At 41.3% G+C, this 22,924-nt stretch overlaps 1 protein-coding gene across 1 annotated transcript in view; it reads left to right on the top strand.

Moving 5' to 3' along the window:
- The first annotated feature begins 1,980 nt into the window (after positions 1–1,980).
- Positions 1,981–22,924, top strand: part of LOC117231781 (forkhead box protein P1-like) — a 245,733-nt gene continuing 224,789 nt past the window's right edge. The window contains exon 1 of the mRNA XM_033490540.1: positions 1,981–2,004. The gene's annotated coding sequence lies outside the window, so the exon portion shown is untranslated. The remainder of the gene's footprint in view (positions 2,005–22,924) is intronic.

Raw genomic sequence — 22,924 nt, 5'->3', positions numbered from 1 at the left:
CAATACTATTTTAGTAATATAAATTGAAATTCAAGTTGTAATTTGAGCGAATAATTTTATATTATTTATTAAGCATTACAAATGGTTAAAAAATTAATTCCGTTGCTGAGCAATGAATATTGAAATTAAAAAGTTTCTGTAAATATAATTCGATATATAATATAAATCGATAGATTAGAAATTCGACTTAATTATATTATTCTGTCATTTTAATTTTTATATAAATTCACTAAATAAATATATATTATATAATATATATATATGTTATATAATATTATATAATAAATAAATATTAAATAAATAAATTTTTGTTCTAATATGAACATTACTGAAGTTAACTCGTCAGTGAAACCCCAGATGGGGTATATCGGCAGTGAAATGATTTGATGTAGTAGTCAGTAAAGCAGGTTGCAAGTGAATTGCTTCCTGCATTATCTACATTTGAATTGAGACGTGTTGATATGTTGCAGATGGCTCTGCGTGTATCGCGTCTCTGCATCCGAATACAAAAGTTAAATTTCCCGCGTTTCTATTGTTGTAATCTTTTCTCCTCGTAGCGTCGGACTATCGTTTCTGTTCAACAATTAGTTTGTGAGAATATAGTTGTGCTCCAATTGTAGTACTATCGATCAATTGAAATATGTGAGTATCTATTATCCTAAAAACGAATATTCATATTGTTCAATTCGTTGTTCTTGTATCGTCACAATTTGTGACAATTATTTATCTTTAGTGGTTTTGGTTAAGTTAGAATAAATTTTATGCAATTTCTTAACTTTCCATACGTCCTAAGGTATAAATTAGGTTTGTCAACGTAAATATCTTCGCAGTTACGAGATGTAAGAGGTGTTGTCACTTTGTTACTTTTATTGTTAGGGTTAGATTATCATAGCTAGGAACCCCGTGTTATATTTACGTTTCGATGGCGTGCATTTTAGAAAATGGTGGGCACATTAAAGTTTAAAATGTGCTTACAATAACCGTGAATAAAAATTCTGTTACAATTACGATCTGTTTTATGATCAGTTTTTAATCTAAAAAGAAAAATTCACAAGTGTAATCAGTAATCAAATTTATTAGTTTCTATTGTCTTGGGGAGCGATATTCTTTTCCGATTTTATGGTGTGGAAAGACGATATAATAAGGAGAGAGCTGCCTCGAGCGGAGCTGCAAGTAACGAGGGAATAAGAATGGCTAGGCAACCAGGGGTGGTACAAGATTTAGTGGACTCGCTAGTAGCCGCTAACTTTGCAAGCTACGTCTTCTTGAAAGTATTAAAGCAATGTAGTGTGAATGCGAATAATTTTTTACAGATAAGGGTATTATTTCTCATATTTGCTTGTAAAAGTTAATTAAACATTTAAAAGCTTAAAGATAATATAAATTCTACCACGGAATAGTATTAAAAATGAAAAGAAATCACAGTTTCAATCATCTAGTCGGATTCGATTTATGCTTCAGAAAAAGGAAACTGTTGACTCAGGGAGTATACACCTAATGCAATAAAAATAAATATTCCGAGTCTATACTGGGTAGGATGGTAAAGTATGAGAAAGGAGATAGAAACTGGATAGAAGGCGGAGGCTATGATGTCGTTCCCCACGTGTATATTTCATAACGATATATGTATAAAAGCGAACATACTTTAGAATAAAATCGTTTTTTATTTTTATAGATTTCACACGTGTTTCGCGTATGTACAACGAAAATCGTGATCAATGATCTTGGTGGCAACTGGTTTGTAGCAAAAGGTATTATAATTTTCTAATTCTTGTTCCTCTCTATCCTGCTATGGATTTTTATTATAAAATTTAATATTTGTTTTTTATTCTCTGTCGTAGATAATTCAGCTACAGAATGAATATGAAAGTGTTAGAACGACAACTACTGAAGCAGATTACTTCTATACAAAGGACTAAACACAAATCTTATGGTCGTTTCGGGCAGTTTAATTCCAAGATCTGGATAATGGATCCCCGGATGTACTTTCAGGGTTGCTGTTCCGTGAGTTTCAGTCTATCTTTATTTCTATTTCTCACGATATCGATACATTCGTACGCTGTGTGCAATGAAGAAATTCTGCGTCATATTAGAATATGTCTACAATATTTCATTTATTATAACTTGACTACGGATATTTATGCAAATTTATATTCTTATGAATGCAAGTACTTATCTACCTGAATACCTATTTAATATTATGAGGAATAGATACTTCACATTGAATGCATTTCTGCAACTTTATCCAACAAAAATCCGCAGTGTAATTATAAGTTTAAAAATTTATCTCGATATACTACATGTTACTGTTTATGCACAACAGAGCTTTTTTAATTTCTTTTTAATGCAACTGTAATTTATTATATGTATATTTCCAGGGAAATTTATTTTTCAACATATCTGCTTAATTTCAATTAATTTCGTTAATAAATTTTTTAACTCGCAACGTATACCAATGTAAAACGGTAGTCGAAAAATGAAAGTTTGATATAATATCGAAGTCGAAGTTTTCTAATTAATTGTTCATAATTTTATTAATATTAACAAGCAATGCTTAAAAGATTTAATAGGATGAAAAAATAAGCCGTATGAACGAACGCGTTTATTATCGTAGATAAAGGTACGTGAGGAATGAAGATACACAATGATCTGTTTTAGCGTTCAGGCGGAGGTCAGGATTTTCAGGAGCGTATAATTAATTTCCCATGTCACTCGGAGCCCTTTCTCTGCTCTTCCTCGATCTGCCCCACGCAAATCCCCCGAACCACGACGACAATATTGCTGGCCATTTCGTTCGACAGTGCCCAAGCGCCTCAGTAGTTCTCCTCCGTTCCCGAACCCCTTTTCAGAGCTAACCCCACGCAGAGAAAGGGGTGACTTTACGAACAAGCATCTAGCGCCGATCTCACCCTCCGTCCTCTTCGATCTAACGATTCTTCCTTTTCTATTCTTTACATACCGACCCGTCAATATCAGTTTCCGTAATTAAACATAACAGATCAACATTCGACATTACGTAACCAAGCTTCCTCGTTTTCTATACGGACGCGTATCTATTATTGGTATACTCGAGCACCGGAGCGTGTGCATCGTCTATATAGGTATCCGAACGATCTCCTGACCCCCGGTTACTCAACTCGAATCGGTTAATTGGATAAATGTCCGATGAACGCCAGGCCATCTCTCCCCGAAGTCCTCCTATACTCCGTCGTCTCCACCTCCTTCTCTTACTCCTTCTGCCATTCTCGCAGCTTTCCGTCGGGTTATTTCCCCTTTTACTCATTTCCGCCTCTGTCCTTATCAGGCTCATTGGGAAAACAATCACTTGTTCCGCAGAGATGAATTTATCGAAGCACGCTGTTTTTTCTCTCGTTGAATATTACCCGAGAGCAAAGGGGTGGATCTACAGAATTAGCTTAGCATTCTTCGATTCGTCCAAGCACTGTTCAACGATGCTGATAGAATTTACAGACAACTTAGAATCTAGTGATTTTCTTAATCGTTATCGTTGACGTGTTTCGCAATGCGGGTTACTTTTCCAGGCAATTTGTCATCGATATTTAATTCTATAGTCTGGCTGGTCCAAGTTCTCTTTTATAGATAAAAAATTCCAATTCATTGAAATATGTTTATTACGCAGTAGTATGGTATTCGGTTGCACGTATGAACGAATAGCAAAGAAAGGAAAGGAAAATGTATAAAAGGTAAAAGAAGGAATCTTTCTATAAATATATGTAAACACTTTACGATTTTTAGAGCAAGTTAAACATCGTTTATGTATAACTCTCTCAAGTACAGAATTAATGTCCATTAACAACAACTGTAACTATCATTAAGTAATAGTGACAGAGTTCTCAAATTAGCTAAAGAACTCTAATCGCGTATATCTATTTATTTTACGATCCCTCTGGTGACGGGTCTCACGGAATATTGCATTTCCAGTTTCCGCAAACCATCTCTCTTCATTTGTCTCCTTCCGACATCGACTTCACCCTTGCATTCTATAATCAGTTTACAGTATAGTCTCATTACGCGATTTACATTATTAATTGCGCACATACTTTAAATTATTTATCATTGAAAGTAGACATTCACTTCGTTGCTCGTCGATTATTAATCGCTTGACATTTTTGTTTCTAATTATGCATGAATCAATTATTTACGTAATCCATGTCGATAATTTGTTCTAATGTCTTATTTATGCAAATGCGACACGATTCTAAGCGGTGTATTTATATTTTAGATTTCCTTTCTTCGTCGTACAACATCTGGCAGCCGTTCAAAATTAGGGTTTCGAGCATAGATTAGGATGCGTCGTATTCACATGCTGGCGGCACTTCTTAGTGGCAACGACGGCAAATAAGGTAGTCAGATTCTAATTGCCTGTCATAAATCAAGGACAGCACCTGCACAATCTCAGAATGTTTATAGGGCGGTGCTGTTACATCCTTCATTAGGACGAAGCATAGATGAAACGGCATACTGATTCGAGTTTAATTGATACCCAATTAGATTGATATCGTTAATTTCGCTTTGAAAGTGAAACAGCTACTTAGCTGCTTCGTTCTGAGAATCATCGTACGACGTATATATCTATAATATTACAATCTGTTTTTGATTATTCTACAGTTACGTCCTACGTTTATCACTTAAAATTCTGCCCGTGCTTCCGACCACAGAATCCGATTAAAAAAGTAAAATTAATGTTAGAATTATCTTCGCTTATGTATCTTCGAGAAACGAAGCGAGCAGCGAAGGTCTGTACGCGATGAAAAAGATGCTAGGGGATTCGAACAATCTCATCGTCGTTTTCCTGTAGGGTAGCGAATTAGCGTGGAATTAGAGCCGAAGACGCGAAGAGAGGCAGAGATTAGTGGATATGTAAATTAGACGCCTCCTTTGCCATGCTATTTGTCATTTTTGTCGAGTCAGTCTGTTGGGGATACGGAGAAACAGGGAGAAACCATTGCGTAACGAAGGGGGTGAAGTCAGAGTTTCAATTATGTCATCATAGACATTGTAACAGATAAATTCATGTCTCTCGGTAATGCTGTGATATGATTAGTATTTGTGGCATTTACGTTCGGGGATGTCGCCTAAAAGTTTCAACGCCTAGCGTCGAATTAGTTGTCGTTTAACATAGTCTACGGCAAAGTGGATCGTGTACGGTTAGCTGGCAATGCTCCAGTGTACATTTCTTCTTGTTACATAATTGAGTGGTCAGGATAAAAATGTGACGTTTATGAAACAGCCCGGTAATATTTGCATCGTTAAAACTCTGCTCGCGAAATATAACGTTATCGAGCAAATGAAAGACTTCTCGGATGAAGAATAAACTGAAAAAATGAAGTACGAGGGACAGAGGAGGAGATCAGGACGGAAAGAAGATAAAGTGCAACCCTCCCGCCAATAATATGCCGACAAGCTTTATTTTATTTAAGCAGCCCCAGTTTTTCATTACATTCATCCTCGCGCCTCCCTCTTTATTCTCATAAGACACACCGACGGAATGGGTACAGTAGTGAAGAAAGAGCACCCCTATTACTCGAATATATTATTTACTATTCTCATCTTTGGCATTCCTCTCGCTCTTCTTTCTTCAACAGTTTCAAATAGAATCGATTACTATTCACGTAGAAAACTACAAGTATATTTTTCATTCTTCCTGAACTTTGACAAATTATTTCTTAAACTTTTTAAATTTCTTTTCTCGTGTTTCTTTCGTTACGTTGGCCGATCGTGAACGGATCGTTCAACTTTTGTCTTTAAAAGTGGAAAATCACGAGGCGAGTGTTACGTTGAGGCTGGCAGGAGAAAAAATCAACGCGTAAAATCATTTTTAGCATACTCGATTTCATCCTGACGAACGATCGCATTTCGGGATACGAGGCAGGGAGGGAAGAAAAAGAAAGCGAGTTTAGGGTGTCGGAGATGCAAGATTACCGCCGAAAAAAACTTTTGCTTCGACTAGAAGGGATTTATTCCGGAATCCCTGTAACCTATCGAAGCAGGTCATTCCACGCAATGTCCATGGTCGGAAAACTTAGATGACCTTGGGAATCGCAATCGATCGGCAAAACCTCTAGGGCGGAACGCTCCAACTCACCCCTCTGATACATACGCGATAGGAGCTTTGCTCCACGTGAAAGTAATCTCACGCATGCTTGCAACTTGTATGCAAACTTTACAAAAGAATCATTTCAAGAGACTATTTGTCTATTGATTCCATTGTCTCGAGGAAAAAAGAAGAATTATTTTCCCAATCTGTTTTATGAAAATTCTAACTAAAAAAAATTCATGATACTTTATTTTTAGTAGACCATATCTATTCTAAATCTAATCGTGGACGCGTAAACTTCCGTGTTTAAACATTTGTGCGTGTACGTATGCCCGGATTCCCAGTCGTTCCTTCTTCAAGAGTACGTGACTGCACCCGGGAGCGCCATCCCTTCTACCCTGAAACAGGAACATCGAGCGCTAACGGAACCCAGGCCAACCCCCCTACTCTTAGCCATTGCATACTTTATTGTGCGCATTATTTAAATGAGCGCAACTTCGCCGTAATCTTGCCACCGAGCAAACCCCTCCAACTCCTCCACTTCGTTCTCTTCTCTACCCCTGTACCAACTACCTAAGCAACCCTTAACGTGTGGCGGTAGCTGGCGCGGAAAGGAGCGAGGAAACGACGAAGAACGAGGAGGAGGGGAAGAGCCACTAGCAATGGTGGGAGTAGGGTTTAGGTGTGGGTGGTTGGTCGGTGGAGCTTTCCCTGGGGTTGCTGCTGCTGTGGGGCAGAGAAGAGGCTGGCCGACCGTGTTTTTGCGAGCTGTTTCTGCTGACCAGTGCGGCTTTTCCTGTGCGGTCATCTCTCGTCGCCTCCCAAAGCTTGTAGAGTCGCTTATTGCCCCGAAGCTCCTGTTAACCGCCCTCTTTAGCTTCCTGTCCCGACAGTCCTACCTACGTTACATCTTCTTTTTTTTTCTGTATCGACACGCGAATTCCACCGACTTGAACCGTTCCTTCATTCTTCTCAATCTTCCCGTGCAACTTTTTCACTATCTTCCTGTCTTTGTTTCTTTTTTATAGAATCACTGAGTCGGAGAATCTTTTTCACGTAAATCGATAAAAACATATTCAACTTGGCATATTTTTTGATCGATCGAGAGTGTAGGTTGATAAAGCTTTCAAGTGCCCGAATGTTTTAAACATTTCTACTAATGGAACTGACGTATCCAGAGACAAACGCTTTTGCGAAGCTTTTTAAGGGTTGGTTGCATCTAGTCTCTTTCTTCTTAGAAATATATTCAGCTTGTATAATTGTATATCGTCGTATTCCGTGTACGAAACAAAGGTTATTTCGGATTCTCTAGGGCCGAACAATTAGGCGAATCACACGAACGTAACAGCTGAACGTTAACTCGTAATGTGACCCTTCATTTACTCGACCGTTAGCCACACCCTACTGCCCATCAACAACGAGTTCTCATCATTCCCCTGTATTTTCCGATCTCTCGTACTAATCGAGGTTTAGATTTATTCCAAGAATCGCTCGTGAAAAATATGTAAATCTGGAATTGAGATACCCTGGCGTCACTCATTGCGAACGAAAATAGCTCGAACGTTTAACGAAGACATCAAAGCTTTATCGGTGGCTTCCTTTAGGTTCAAATTACTGGCGGGTTTTTCCTTATCTTTCTCCTTGGTAAGCCAGGAAAGAATAACTACCAAAGATATCGAGTCTGCATATGTATCAACGCGGTGAATACTCCATAAAGAGATCGATAAAGACTGAAATCGAGTTTCGCCTCCCTTTTCGTCCTTATATCTTTGGTAATCGTCGCCTTTAACGTACACACCTAACGTTCGATTCAGCGAAAACGTAACAATCCGAAGAACAAGTTGAAATTTGACAATTTGGTGGGAACAAGTGGCAAAAAATGTGTGTAAAAATTTCATTTCGACACAGGTGGAAATGTAAACGAAGAGAAAGCTTCGAAACGAAAAGACAACAGGAGGAGTACGTAAAAACGTGGATGTGCCAGCTCTTGAAAGGCGATAGAAGCGTCTGCGGCGTGAACCGGTTTTATAGTTGCGAAATATTTGTAAATATTTCCCTCTTTCGGGACAAAGATTCGAAGGGGTTGAAGAAGCTCCTCTAGGCGGCGGTATGAGTCGAGGGTAGAAAGGATAAAAGCTTTCTGGTTTGTACGTTTGACGGTCAAACGAATTCTGTATTTGGCAAGGCCTACACTCATCTAAAGCCCTTCAAAGAAGTGCCACGGCTCGGTATAAGCTTCTCCTACGATTAGTACTGGTAACGGGTTGTTTGCGTTGAAAATATTTCAACCTGTGGCAGGGAGGAGTGTGTAGCTTTTAACAATTTCCAAGGTAGATTCGTCGGTATTTACGGAGTACAGGAAATTCTCGCGTATCAAGCTTGATATTATGTTTGCCCTTTCTACGCGTTCGTTCACGCGATTTTCTTTTCATCGAACTATCTTGTCGAGCTTTTACTCTCGTTGCAGAAATCGATCTTAATCCTAGCAAAATTCCTAGTGAACGTAGAGAGAAAACTTCATGTGTTTCGATGTAAATCAGGAAGGAGTAGTTAGCAAGTAGATTTGTTAGTTCACGGCATAGTAGATGCTTCAATCACGTAAGGGTATCCCCGATCAGTAAACAAGCGAGGGTCGTTACAGCAATGGTTAAACCGATGACTATAGGCCAATAAGAGGTCGGGGGTATTTAGGAGGGTTGTTTACGGCTACTTTTCTTTTTCTGGTCAATAAGGTTTAACCACCCCTAGAGACCGTCGATCTATCCGTCCAGTTTTCCTAATTGCTGACGTTGCAACGACTATTTTTTCTCATGTTTTTTGCTCCCTCCAAGCGATGGCTGCGTTTTCATCGTGTTTCTAGAACAGAGGTTTTTTTATTCTTCTTTGAATCTCATTTCGCGAAACATTTCGTGGTTATTCTACGAGTACAGATTTTGTTTGGTTTTTTCCCTCCAGTGTGCTTCGTGTTTGTTGCTTTTCATTGCTGGAGAAACGTTATGGCTTTACCATACAGACAACTTTTATTAGCGAAGCTACCGGTATGTGCGATGCACCCTTCGTAAAAATCAGATATGGGAACGCTGCGAAAGTAAAAACAATGGGACCGAATTGGACGGGAAATATCGCAGTAAGTTTAAGGGTAGCGCGACGCTAGAGAGCATTTGCATGTGCCGATCGACCATGCGGAAGAAACGTCGTTTTCATCGTCTTTTGCTCTTAGGCAGCTTGTTTTTCTTTCTTTACCCAACTCTTTTCACGTATCCTCTCTCTTTCTCTCTCTCTCTCTCTCTTTGCCTCTGTTAATTCACGTGGTCTTCCAATGCAATTTCCAGAAATGACGACAAAAATCTCGATTTACCATTCCCTGCATACTGTTGTCTTTTATCCCTTTAACAAAATAATAAGCCAGCGTGAATGTCAGAGTTGCTGGAGAAGACTTAACGAATATGGATTAAAAGTTCTTGGAGGCGCAATACTATGAGGGAAGGAAAGCAGTCAGGGAGAAAGAAAGCAGATAGTGAAAGAGAAAGGGACGTTGAACCGGCTGTAGAATCGGCTTGGTATTTGAGATTGGTGGGTGCAGGCGGGGGTGGGTGGCTGTACGGGCCGATGGAATTGTGTTTGTATTTTAATGAGGGGGCTATGCTAATCCCTCTCGCGGCACGCAGTCGTTTCTCTCCTCTCCGGGAGAGAAGGAAAACCCGTTTTTCCATTTCGCGGCAGCCGCAAACGGCTCACGGCGTTGAACCGAGTTTGAGCCGCGTGAAGAGAAGCCACGCGGTTAGAGACCGACGAATAAATTCGCACTTCACTCGTGTATTTGCAAATTTTAAAGGGAACCAAAGTGGAGGGGGCGGGAGGTCCCTACAACGCCCGATTGTTTTAATATCTTTTGCCTGCCTGCTTGCCCGCTTGCTATTGGAGGGTGTTCCTGTACAGCTTGGAAATCGAAAGCATAAAAGGGGAGCCATTTTTCCGTTCTCGTTCCTGTTGCGTTTAGGTCTTCTTCTTTTTTTTCCTCTCTTCTTCCGTTTTAGCTTTTTTCAACGTTGCCAGGCAACTCGAATATTTTCGTGCGTTTGAAAACGTATTATTAGATCGTAGCCGGGTAAACGGACCCGTTAAAGCGTTTTATTTGCGTACGGCCGATTCTTAAAGAGGATCATTTCATCCTTTTCAGAACAAAAAGTCCACCCTCGACGCTTCTCCCTGTCTGAGTATGCTCGATGATGCTGCTCTCTCCTCTTTGCGCCCCCGGCATCGTTTCACCCCTCTTTGACCCAGTGCCATAATTTCAGGAATCGATAGTGTTCATACGCGTGCCTGCATACGCTCGTTTTCACCTCCGCGCGATCGCTTCCTCGGCAAAGTCGTTAATCTTCGTACGAAAGAGAAAGAAGCGAAGAAAACGAAGCCGAACCACGGTTTATTAAAAGTTGCTCGTCGTTTCCGATCGTGTTCGTAGAAATGAAATAGCTCTCTCGAGATGATTTGCCTCGGTGGTAACCGAGTGATTAATATTTTTCCGCGGATCCTGGCGGATCGCTCGCGAGCGAAACGTGGAAACGGGAATTCGTTGCAAACCGCCACGTAGTTCGGCGAGTGGCTATTACACGAAAACAGGACCGAAAGCTTTTTTCCAAGGGAGCAAGTTTGGAAAAGTACGAAAGTTCCTGGTAGACAGGGAGTTAGGTTGATAGGGACCGATCCAATCCAGTCGATGTATTTACAGATCACTAGCCGAACCATAGGAGTCTTGTATTTCTATATCGAATTCAAATCGCATCGTTTCTCCGTTGTTTCTCGTCCCAACGAAACGAAACAGTCTATTCGCGTAGCAAAAATTTCCAACGACACTCTTCTGTTTTTTTGCTTCTTTTATAGATTACGTAACGTGTACGATTCTGTTATACGTCTCTGTACTAGCTATATAACGATCGATATCGGTCGTCGTGTAATAAATCGTCAAGAAAGATTGAAAATTTCTTGAATAGACGGAGGTGGGGGGAGGGGCAGAATGTTTAATCGGATTCAGGGTTGACAGAGCGTAGGCCGTTTTGGTTGAACTTCGGCAAACATCGCGTATCGCGGATGGTGTGTACAAGTGTGCAAGCCTGCTTGAAATTTTCACATTCTCTTTCGCGTACAATCGTTCCACGTGGAATCGGAGCGGGCTAGGCGGCAGCCGGCAGACGGTTTAAACAATCGCCGAAGGGAAAACGAGGTGGAAGGAAAAAAAAGGGGGGAAAGGCTAGGGGTAATCCCGCTTCTCGTCTGCTTCGTGATACATCGAGATATCGCCGAGTCGTTGTTGACCGAAGTTTCGATGATTCTGGTCGGAGAGAAAGATTCAACTCGTGCCTGGACGATTATGTGCGACAGACCGGTTGCCGGGGGTTAGCCCCTCTATACAGGTACAGGACTGGCCGCCACCGGAGTATCGATGTATTTTCAATACCGAGACAAAGCGATATAATCCGCGTTTAATTGGAAAACTTCACATCGCCGTCTCCCTTTTCGATACAAATCGAGGCAAAACTCCGAATCGCGGCAAACCTCCCCTCTTCTCGCGCCAGTCATTGTGGCTCCACTCGGCTATTTCTGCCCCCAGACGTAACCGTTTTGCGTTTACGTCGTTTTCTGCAACTTTCAATGATCCTCCCGCTACTACTTTCTCTGCGTTTCACGAAACAAAACGGCAACCGAACTTTGTTCAATCTTTTATACCGCTCGATCCGCTTCCATTCGATCCGCTGGGAACTAGAATCGGGTGTGCATTTATGACTTTCGTTCTATGGCAAATCGATTGTAAAAGATATTAGATTTTTGAAAATATCTACCACCTATAATAGCAATGATATTCAACGCGCGTTATTTGAAGGTGTCTGAAATTTTATGCAAACAGGCCTAAAATGTGTAAGAATAAATAAATTTAAGGGTGCAAAGAAACAAATAGAAAATATGAAAACAGACGAAACAACATTAGCAAATGAAATTAAAAGTTATATATAAGACGGTGGTATGTAAAGTCTGCGGAGAAATCAATTTGATGTAATTTTCCTCGATTTCTTAACAGACTTTCTTTACGAGACTTGTCTGACGTGTTCGACACCTTGTATATACTGCATTCACATTTTTCCACGTCTTTTGGTGGAAGAAGTTGGTTGAGGATGGGGTTAAATTTAAAAAGTTTTTTAAGCGTGTTTTGTCGTGCTTTAACGCTGCACCGCGAGGGAAACTTACGCGCAAGAGCGACGACGATCCTGTTTGCCCGTCAGTCATGTCGTTTCCGTAACTTTGGGGGATGATTAACCTGGTGTGACGCTGGAAAATAACATTGGCGACGTCTTGTTCACATTGCCGGAAGACTGGTGTTTCCGTCTTTCTCGCGGCTGCGACGACGACGAGCTTAAATCGTGTAATTTCGCTCGGCTTCCAGTAAACTAGTTTTCCACGGCGGACTTCCCCTATTTCGCCTTGTGAATATTTTAACTTTACGAGATAATTATATCCCACATAGACACTCATTACGGATGATACGTTAAAGTCGAAGAAGGTTATCGCGATGCCTTCTCTACTTTTCATTTTATTTTTTCTTTAACGAAGTAAACCTGTTTCGTATGAAATTCCTTCGTAAGGGTGGAAAGTTTTTCCAGCAGTAAAATATACTCTGTTGAAGAAGAACGGTAAATGTAAGGGAGGAAAAGTTTGAAGAGCAACATGAAAAGTATACTCGTAAATCTCGCTTCGATGTTGGAAAAAATTAAAACAATCGTTTAACGTTACTATTCATTCCGATGTTAATCTTCACCGTAAATAATAAAAATGTTTGATCGATCCTCGACATTTCGTACCATGCTACGTTTCTAATGCATTCTATATTTAAACGTAAAAATGTATCGCCCACGATACGTAACGCGAGGAGATTGAAATATTCAAATTGACTTCTCATTTATTGACACTTTCGCATTGCATTCCCTTTCGTGCCGCTCTCTAATTATAAATGTCACGAGTTAGTATCTCTGATTGGTTCTTCTTATAGACATGTCACGCAAGTTTTACAATTGCCAGCCGTATTTTTAAATAACAATATCAACTCACCCCTACGAGAATGACACAGCTGGCTATCGATACGACTAAAATAATTATAGTATCGTGGATATACGGTCTATTTCCATCCTCGTGTCACGATTAAGTCGGCCGATGGTGCAGCGAAAGAACGAGACAAAAACGAAATGACAGCGTCATAAATACCAGATTCTTCCTTCTTCTTCTTCTTTTTTTTTTCTTTTTGTCGACTCGATGTTTTCGGAGGGACAAGAAGTTGTCGAGAAGAATCTTCCACGGGGCTGGACGAGGATGAGAAGCAGTCGCGATAATTGTTATTACCATAACGCCTGTTATAAATGATTCGGAAGATTCGTCCTTTGATTGTTATGCCCTGTACTTAATAATACCTTGGCGAGGAGAGCGAGGTTTGAGTCGGATGACGGCGAAATCAGGCGTGAGAAGGCGCCACCCTTCCATCCTTTTAGCCGCGCTTTTAAATGTCTTTCAAGTTTTCAGCTGCGCGCAGCAGTCTTGCCCGACAATCGGAGGGTTACCCGCTGCCCTTTGTCCCGATAATTAAATCTAACGATTGTCATATTTTAATTGTTCTTCTTTACCAACGGACACGGCCGATACCGTAATGACGGCGTAGCGGAATCAGTCGAGGGTACGAAACGCTGGCGGAAGGGTTCAGCATGACTTTTGTTCCATTACGTATCTTTGTCGTTTGCTTCGGCAAGTTATCGCTTTATGATCTTAATTGCTGCAGCCCTTCTGCAAGGGAAACTATATTTTTCACGCTGGTTGTAACGTAACTTGACAGAGATAAGTTATTGATAGTTTACGTAATATACCTCGCGTGTATGCTCTAAGGGAACGAAATTTTAGATTGAGAATGAGGCAATAACGCTCGAAACGGATCGAGAATCGTCTAGAGCCGATAAAAGAAGGCTAGAGAACGGTAGAGAAATAGTGGGCCGATGGAAATGCCATTAGCTAATCTTTTTTGTTCCATGTATCACGGGACACGAGAACACCTAATTCCGCGTGCGCTATACGTATAGACGTAGTCAAGTCGGATTATACGAGCGAAACGATGGATCCACCCGGTGGTATCTCTGTCAGATAATCGCAATTGGTTGGAAGCGTGGTGAAGGAGCGCGCGCGCGCTCTCCCCGGGATTCTCTGCAATGCCGGAAAACATTCTCAATATTTGCAGATTGCAATGAGACATGCGAGCGTCGCTTCTTTTTTACTCTCTTTTAGATCCGCTTTAGGCGGTTTCGAGACACACGCTCACCGGTAATGGGCCTCCACCTTCCTTTTTCTTCTCCTCTATTTTTTTTTTCTCTCCCTTCCCTCCTTTTCTTTCCTTTTTTCTTCCTCCCTTCTGCTTACGAACCCTCGCCAACCCCTCGAAGAAGCCTGCTAGCACTCCACCCCCGACCGCCCTCCCATCGAGCCCTCAATTTACCTCAACGGCACTTCCTCCTCTTCTGTCGGATCGTAGGTGTCAATTTGGCCTCGAGTACCTGCCGAAGTTTTCACGAGTCTTCCTCTTTATCCTTTTTAATTTTTGCCATACCACTCGAACATTTGTCTCCGCTGATTGGATTCTTTGTTGATGAAAGTTCGAATTATTCCCAGCGATCGTGGGTCTCGACTCGATGGAAGTTGGAAATGATTCTGCACGAAAGGGTTCCGATAATTGTCTGGTTGGAAGCTTATTGTTTCTTCTTTCGTCATCCATCGTATTCGTTATGCGACTATCCGTTTCTTCGTCCTCTTTCCTTTTCCCGTCATTTTATTTAATGGTCGCTGAAAGTGAAAAACAAGGGGGAGTTGCTAATTGCGTTTTTTTTTTGTCCTTACCGTTGGATAACGTCGACGTGGGATCGTGTAATTATTAGCAGCGTGAAATGTAATAGAAGAAACTCCTCAGACAGCGGAGATAATGAAACTTAGAAGGGGTTGAAGCAATTTAGGGTGGTTGTCGCACGTATGGTTGGCAAAACCTTTGCCGACTCGAGTGCTTTGTGCATACGGAAGCAGAGTTTGTACGCCTTCGTTGCTGCCCCCCGTTGCTCTAATTCGTCATTCGCATCCGCCCGAAAATTCAAACATACTCTGCTCTGTGTTCGATGTTGAGCAACAAGATCTCGCTGATTGATTACACGAATATGTCTAGATGTTTAGAGTAAATGCAGAATCGTTTAGCCGCTAATCGTGCCGTTTACCGCGATGTGGTTGATATCGATTTATCTTGGAGCGCTAAGCGAGTGGAACAACTTTTGAAAAGAGTGCTTGATTACATCCTCGGAGACGTATAATTAACTGCCATGAACGAGGGTGGCGTCTGGAGGTTGTATAAATAACTTACGCATTGTCTTGGCACTGAGTCTGCACGTCTCGTGTTTGAACGACCATAATTTCCCCTTCTTCTTCGTCCCAGCGAATCAAACAAGTCGAACCACTTTCATTCACGCGTTAGACTTTTATATAATCTTCAATTCTAATTCGGCTTAAACAAATATGAGAAAGAGAAGTTAATTTTTTTCCATTCAGTGTGTACACTTATTAGCATGAATTTAATTAGACCGCCTGCTTGGTTGGCCGGGTGTGCGTCGACACATTGTATAAATACAATTATTGTTCATAAATATTCATCCACATTTAATATCGGGGCATTGTGGCGCAGAAGTTTGAGAAGAAGGCGACAGTGGAGTTTAGTTGAAGTTTTCAGAAAATTCTCTGTCCCCTCTTTACATTGATGTAATAATCTGAAATTCCTTCTACGCATAATGAAGTATACGCAGCAACTTAAATTAATGGAAACACAATAGAGGGCGGATGGAATGGTAAAATTGCTTTAATTATCGTGTCCAACGTCCAGACATTGGTGTATCGTACGCGCTTTAAAGAGAGCGACCGTTTAAAGTGCGTAAAAAATATTATTACGGTAATTGATAAAACGACGGTGAAAGAAAAAAGAAGAAGAAAAAAAAAACGAAAAAGAAAAAGCACGATGTCCGCTCTAGATTCAACGAGTTCACGTTCTTCACGTTGTCAGACGATGAAAAATCCCCGGTTTTGAAACAAAGAAAGTAGCACTTTCTGCCTTCCTGTTCCTCCTCTCCTCCTTTTGCCTTCGTTTCGTCGTTTTTTAATTCACCAGTTGAAATATTTGCCCAAGGTTTCTTCCAATTATAATTAACCTCAACAATATTCATTTTCCATACTGGAACGAAGTTGTTCGTCTGCCAAGAGACGACCCTCTCGGAGATTATATTAATTAATCTATTAAGATGTACATTTTTAGCAGCGCCGTTATACCGACTCTTTCGTTTCTTCTTTTTTCCCTATGCCTCCTTGTAACTTCATGCCTCTGTCCTTAAATCTTTTTCTTACTTTATTCTCATATACCACAAGAATCACAGACTTTCGGGCTATTAATCAGCGTATTGGTTTATTACGGTATAGAGAATCTGTGTGCGGAGAGGTGAATGGTTCCCTTTCCATGTTTCGTAATATAAAGCAGTTAAAGATCGAATAAAAAGGGATACCGTGGTGTGATCTGTGGCGATGTTGCGGCTCGTCTTGCAACGAATCGTTTGCAGGTAAAGCGATGGTCTGACGCGCAGAAAATATTTAATTAAAGTAAAGATCGAAAGTCCGTGGCCATAGGTCAGAGCCGCACATTTCCGAACGTCGGAAAACCCTGGTGACTTTTTTTATCGAGACCACGTGTCACACACCCCCACACGTTATTGGTAAACTCTTTCCGGCTATTTAATTAACATGCCTCGCTCTTCGAACGCCGCTATACCTCGAACGTTCCAAAAATGCGGCGAACTTGAAGCACGAATCCAACCAGCCGATTATTTTTTTCAATAAACCGTGTATGAAACTTTTTGTTCAAGCTTAAAACACCAATGAAGCGTATCTATTTCCTTGGAAAGGAAATTATTATTAAGGATTAATCTGGTTCAAATTGATTTTCTAATTTCTGCAGTAAGTGCCGTTGCAATTGATTCACATGTAAGATGTCATAAACGAATAAACGGCTAGGATCGCGATTAACATTCCATAAACGTGTCATAGATTATGGTTATCTCATACTTGTCGAGTTAAACGGAAATTTGAATAATAGTGTATAGTGTGGGAATAATTGATAGCTGTAGATATTAGGTCAGAGGTGCAGGATTAATGTTCGAATGCTCTGGAAGAAAGATAAAACTGTTTACGAAATTCTTTTCCCACTGAGCATTGAAAGCACGATTTTACGCGACTTTCGTGAGATCTATGAGGGACGTAAGCGCGTAACAATAACAGCTGAACGGTGGAACATGCAATTCCGACTATGCCCCTAGCTTTTTATTTCGTCATTATAAAAGTTGGAACGAAGTCTCATTTCTTCTGTTACTTTTTTACGAACGGATGCAATATTTCCGAAACTTTTAACGCCTTCCGTCGCAAAGCAAATCCGGACTCGCCCGAGGCAATTTTACGACAAAAACATCCATTAAACGTCCACTTCATTAATGGTTAAATACATTAAGCAACGTGTCTCGTATTTTAATAGAGACATTCGAACATGTTAGCAAATATTTCTCTTGAAATTTCGCACTATAATTAGACCTTTTGTTTCGGATATTTTTTTCTATTATTATTATTATCCGAGGAAACATTCCGGAACGCATTTGGGTTTCATGAAGCGGCTTGTCCGTAAGTTATGCGGAGTATTCGGAAAATGGAGAACGTTGTCGCGTGAACAGCATGGGGTCCCATATCAGCGTGAAAAGTCTCGGTAATCCGACAATTTGTATTTATTTCCTCGGCGAAATCTTTTTTCATGGTAGTAACGATGAAAAACTTCACTCGTTACCTCGGTCTTGGTCGTTTTCTCACCGTGAAAAAATTCTTTAAGCTAAGTACTCAAGATGAACCGTGAGTTTTATCTATCAGATTTTATCGGTATCCTAAATTTTTCTCTCTGTCCGCTCTAACAAAAAAATACGAAGAAGTAAGTCCAACAGTCTTGTTACTCGAAAGAACAAACCTTCCTCTAATGCAATGAGTAAAAACGTTGAAACTCTGCACATTCCAGACTGTATTATCGACCAGTGGAGCACTTATCGAGGCTACTTGGTAACAGGGGATATATCGAAGCAGAATGGTAGGACTTTCTCATTGAAGTGTTAATTAATAATACGCCAAGTGTCCGATCGTTATAACGTAGTCATCTTATTACGAGGCCGGCGGTGTCTCATCGATTTATTCGTAACGTTCTTCAACCACTTCACCGATTTCATCCACAGAGATGCTTAAAATTGATAGATCGTATTTTTCGATGTTTTTAGCTTCGTATTTCGAAGAATGAACATTTTTCCTTCGTAAGATTCACGGTTGTTATTCGTCGATTATTTTAAACGTTTTAGATCTCTTCTACCGAATTACGGTCGCAGATACGGTTCAACTCGAGACCGAGTTATTGTTGCTTTCCAGCGTTTGCTCGTTGTGTGTTTTAGGTAATTGTAATTCGCCGCTTGTGGCAAGGCGTGACGTTGGGCCGAGCAACGCCGTGATCCTTCCAATCTACGAGGTGACGATGCTAATTGCTTCAACAAACAGACAAACAGACATGGTTTCATTTCTAAAGCGAACAGTTGCTGAAGACGATAATCTTACCTCGCTTTCTATCTCTTACCCGTTCTCTTCCGAAGAAATTTATAATTTTCCTAAACAACTTTTGTCCCTGCCGATAATCTTGCATAAATATTTATCCAGTTATGAGAAACAAAAGCAGAGTAATTTTTAGGGATAGAACATAAAGGAAGGGAACATTTTAATTTGTTAACCAAAACAAACCAAAATCGCTATTAGAAGAACCGGGAGGATCAACAAGAAAATCCGGCGAACCCTCTAACGATAAAGCGTTACGTAAACAAACCTTCCTCTTTTGTCTCTACAAGAGCTTTATCGCCATGGTGTCCTCCCATGTATTCGTCCTTACCATTTTAATGGAACGACGTGGTTACTGGTTCGTTTAAGTCGCTTCGTGTACCACGATGCATGTACTCTCCTTAAAAAATAAAAAAAAAAATAAGAAATAACAATACAAAAAGATGATTGTTGATCAAATTGAAAGATTTGAATGAGTAGATAATTAACAAAAATCATCACTGCCCTCATACATGGCGACGTTTATACTAACCACCCATCTTTTCCCTACATGCGGGCATTCTATTATGCAATTAGAGAAAGGAGAATCAGGAAATTCTAAGGGAGCCAGGGCCCAAGCTATATCGCTATCGAACATGACAGGACACGGTCGTCCGACACACCCTTTCTTCGTTCGAATTCGTACGGGTCCGAACTACTCCGATGTACTCCTTGCTTATCTCAAAAACATCCTCCGTGTTTGTTCGATCCATACGTTCTCCAGGGAAAATATTTAACATGGTGTGACGTCGTTGAATTTTCATCGTTCGGCGCCAGTCGATCGTATTTTTCTTATTTCACCCTGTTGTCGGAGCGTTTCATCGATTGTCTAAATTTAGTACGGCTCTGTTAGCGTTAATATTTGACCGCATTATGCAGTAGATGCTCGCGATCGTGTCTCTAGCTCACGAACGACGTAGTTGAACTGGACGACCCTTGTCTATGGGGGTAGTTTGTATAACGAGTGATAGTTTAATCAGTTGCTCCGCTTCTGACATCACGTCTGCGGGTGCAAGCGAGCCCAAACTTCCTTGAAATTCAGTGTTTGTCAAGGGCAAGGACCTGTTCTTATCTATTTCCCTGGCTTCTAGACTAGGCTGCAGGTTAACCAGCTAGTCGAACAACTTTCCATCATGCCGTACCTCTTCTTCTTTCGTCATCAGGAAAATTTGTCTTATGCAAGGAGTCACGGGGACGACGTATGAATCACTTGGGATTCCGAGAGGTTGAATCGGTTGACCTAGTATCTGGGAAGGAGGTGGTTTCCACCCCTTTGCCTTACGTTAATTTAATAGAAGGGACGCGTGCTGTCCTAAACCACCCCTTTCCTTACCCTTTCTCGCTGGCTGATACGCTAACTTACAAGGGGCGGTTATCAGACGTCCTTTGCCTCCTTCCTCCCTCAACCCTTCAAGATTCCAAGTTATCTAACGTCCGAGGATCTATGCTAATATCGTCAGATTAGTCTGGGAAGTGCTCACAGATTGCAGTATTATTGAAATTTCGATATCGATTAGTCTTCTTATACCGACGTGCGACAAAACATCCGATTTCTGTTACGACATCTGTACAAGAAGATATTCGTGTATACTGTTCGCGTATCGAGAGATCTTTTTTTTATCAATGTTCGATCTTTCGCGGTGAACGACGCTTCTACGTCGTGGTTCTATTACGTACGAGGAACTTTTAAAAAGGTATAGTTAATTTCTGACCGAAGAGTCTAGCGAAATGGTGCCTCGCCATCGTCCGCAAAAGGGTCCGTGAAGGGAAGTAAGGACAGCAGTAAACGTAATTTGAATTTCATGGCAGTTTAACGATCTTAATTAGAAAGCCCTTGCTCATTCCAGCTCGAGGCCGTCCAGACCTGAAACCTGGAACCTCGAATCTCGAACCTCCCTCTAGACTTAACCGGGCTTACTCAAGGAGAGACGCGTTAAGCCAAGAGGGATCTTACCTCGCTGTTTATTCTCGTATTAACACCGAGTCTAAACTAGCCGAAGACAAATCGTGTACACCGTACAAGAAGAAGACACTATCGGCTGAGCTGGATTTCAGAGTAAGACGCTCGTTCGTTTTCCCTCCAATCGTTTCGTCGTCATAGAGCTAAAAGGCTTGCGCCGCGATAACTTATTATATTAGTTTGTACCTTGGATGCTGGTATTTTCAATTTTCACACTACACCGAGTATAAAATACGCTTATCCGCTTATCCAGAAAATAGCTTCGCCTCGTCATCTTCTACGCGAAATATGCCAGGTCATTGTAATTCGGAGACCACATCACACACAATGACACGGTGCATTCTTATACCTGTTTTTCACCCTTTGCCGAAAGGAATATTCGCTTGGCGTTAAGTGGTAACGATACTCCCCTCGTATTTAATTTCCTACGCCTCGCCGGAATATATCGTTTTAATATAGCGGCGCGTTTGCATCGCGAGCAAATCCTTCGGAATATCCAGTGGTCGGTCGACCGTCCGTATCCGTAGGGGGTGAATTTCGCACGAGAGTGGACGCGGTACTTGGCCGGGGGTGGACGCCGGCCAAGCCAAGGCAGAAACAGCGGAGGGTGACCGAGGGTGGTCCCTAAAAGAAACATAAATAAGACAAATAGGGGCGATCGACAATAGAAAATATCGAATGTACAGAATGCTCCATAAATCGGAGGGTGGTTGTGAACGCTAGTAGAGGACGAGAAAGAGAAGGAAGATCGTGAGGGTGGGGGGGGGGTGGTAGAAAGGAGGGGTGGTTGCCGTTTGCTATAAGGCGAGGCGATCTTTTTATGTTCCAACGCGCTCCCTTTTGCTCCCTCAGAAATATATCTATGGCCAATATCCGCAACCATTTCCCGAGCATGTTTCCACTGCGGATTCGATATACTAGCGATGGCAAGTATAAGCCAGCCGATCTTCTGTCCTTTCGTTGATAGTTTATACGTAGGTTTTCCAAGGTGAGAATATCCCAGAGTTGTTTCGCTTTATTAGACTTACCGTTGGATCAACGAATTCTCCAAGACACGTGTTTTGTCGAGAAGAAAATAATAATAATGTATCGCGTACATCGACGTTGGATAATATCGCGTGTTCGAAAAGTTATTGACTAGAGGAACGCCGAGAAAGAGAGAGAGAGAGAGAGATGAGCTTTACATCGTGCTCGTTATCCACGGAGGGAGGTTGTAAGACGTGGGTGGTACATATACTGAGGGTTGTAGAAGAACGAGGCGCGTGTTACGTACGAGAGGGTTTGCAAACATAACCTAACATTTGCGTAGCAGTGTCGCGTATACGCGTTCATATATTCGGCCTGTACGAAGAAGGATGGAAAAGGGTTCGAATGAGAAAGCGTGGAGCGGTAACGCTCGGCGAATCTTGGTGGGGGTGAATTCCCAGGTTTACGTTTACAACCTTAACTACAAATTCGACAGAGTTACCGAGGCATAAGGGGGTGGATTGTATCTCGTAAGGGTGGTTAGAGCCGCGTGTAAAAGCCACCCACTCCCTACTATTCTCTGCCAGTTGTTAAGAAGTCCCTCTGGGCTAATTTCGCTTCTATCTTCGTGCTTCCGTCGTTCTTCGATGTCTTGGTTTCGCCCGTTTCAACCACTTATTGTTCTTTCGCGTCACCTACGTGTTCCGTCGAATTATTCGCTTGGCATTCGCGATACTTTTTTTCCTCCTGCTCCTCCCCGCCCAGGTACGCTAAATCCTTTAATTAGGAAAGATTTATGGGGTTTACGCTGGCGTATAAAAAATAATATACCGAACGATAAAAATAGCCGAGCGAAATATAAATTGCGATGATTCATACAGCCAACGGTTATTTATCGCGCAGCCAAGTATATGCATTGTGCTTTGAGCCGCGCTTTCGCCTCCATGAATTATAAGTGCGGTACACACGATTATTAGAATAGCTATCTGGCCCTTTTTTGTATTTTTTTTTTTCGCTCGCGGAACTGGGATCTACATAATTTTCAATAAACTGTATTGCGCGCCTCCATAAATTCCCGCCAAACGTACCGCGCGAGCTACATCAAACAATTTCGATGAAATACACCGACAGCGCCGGGTTCTCCGCGGACGCGTCGATCCGATAAATAT

This window comes from Bombus vosnesenskii, unplaced genomic scaffold (assembly GCF_011952255.1).
Source record: "Bombus vosnesenskii isolate JDL3184/JDL3185 unplaced genomic scaffold, Bvos_JDL3184-5_v1.1 scf7180000013273, whole genome shotgun sequence".
Lineage (NCBI taxonomy): Eukaryota > Metazoa > Arthropoda > Insecta > Hymenoptera > Apidae > Bombus > Bombus vosnesenskii.
The sequence above is the reverse complement of the archived record's forward strand: the minus strand, read 5'-3'. Positions and strand labels throughout refer to the sequence as shown.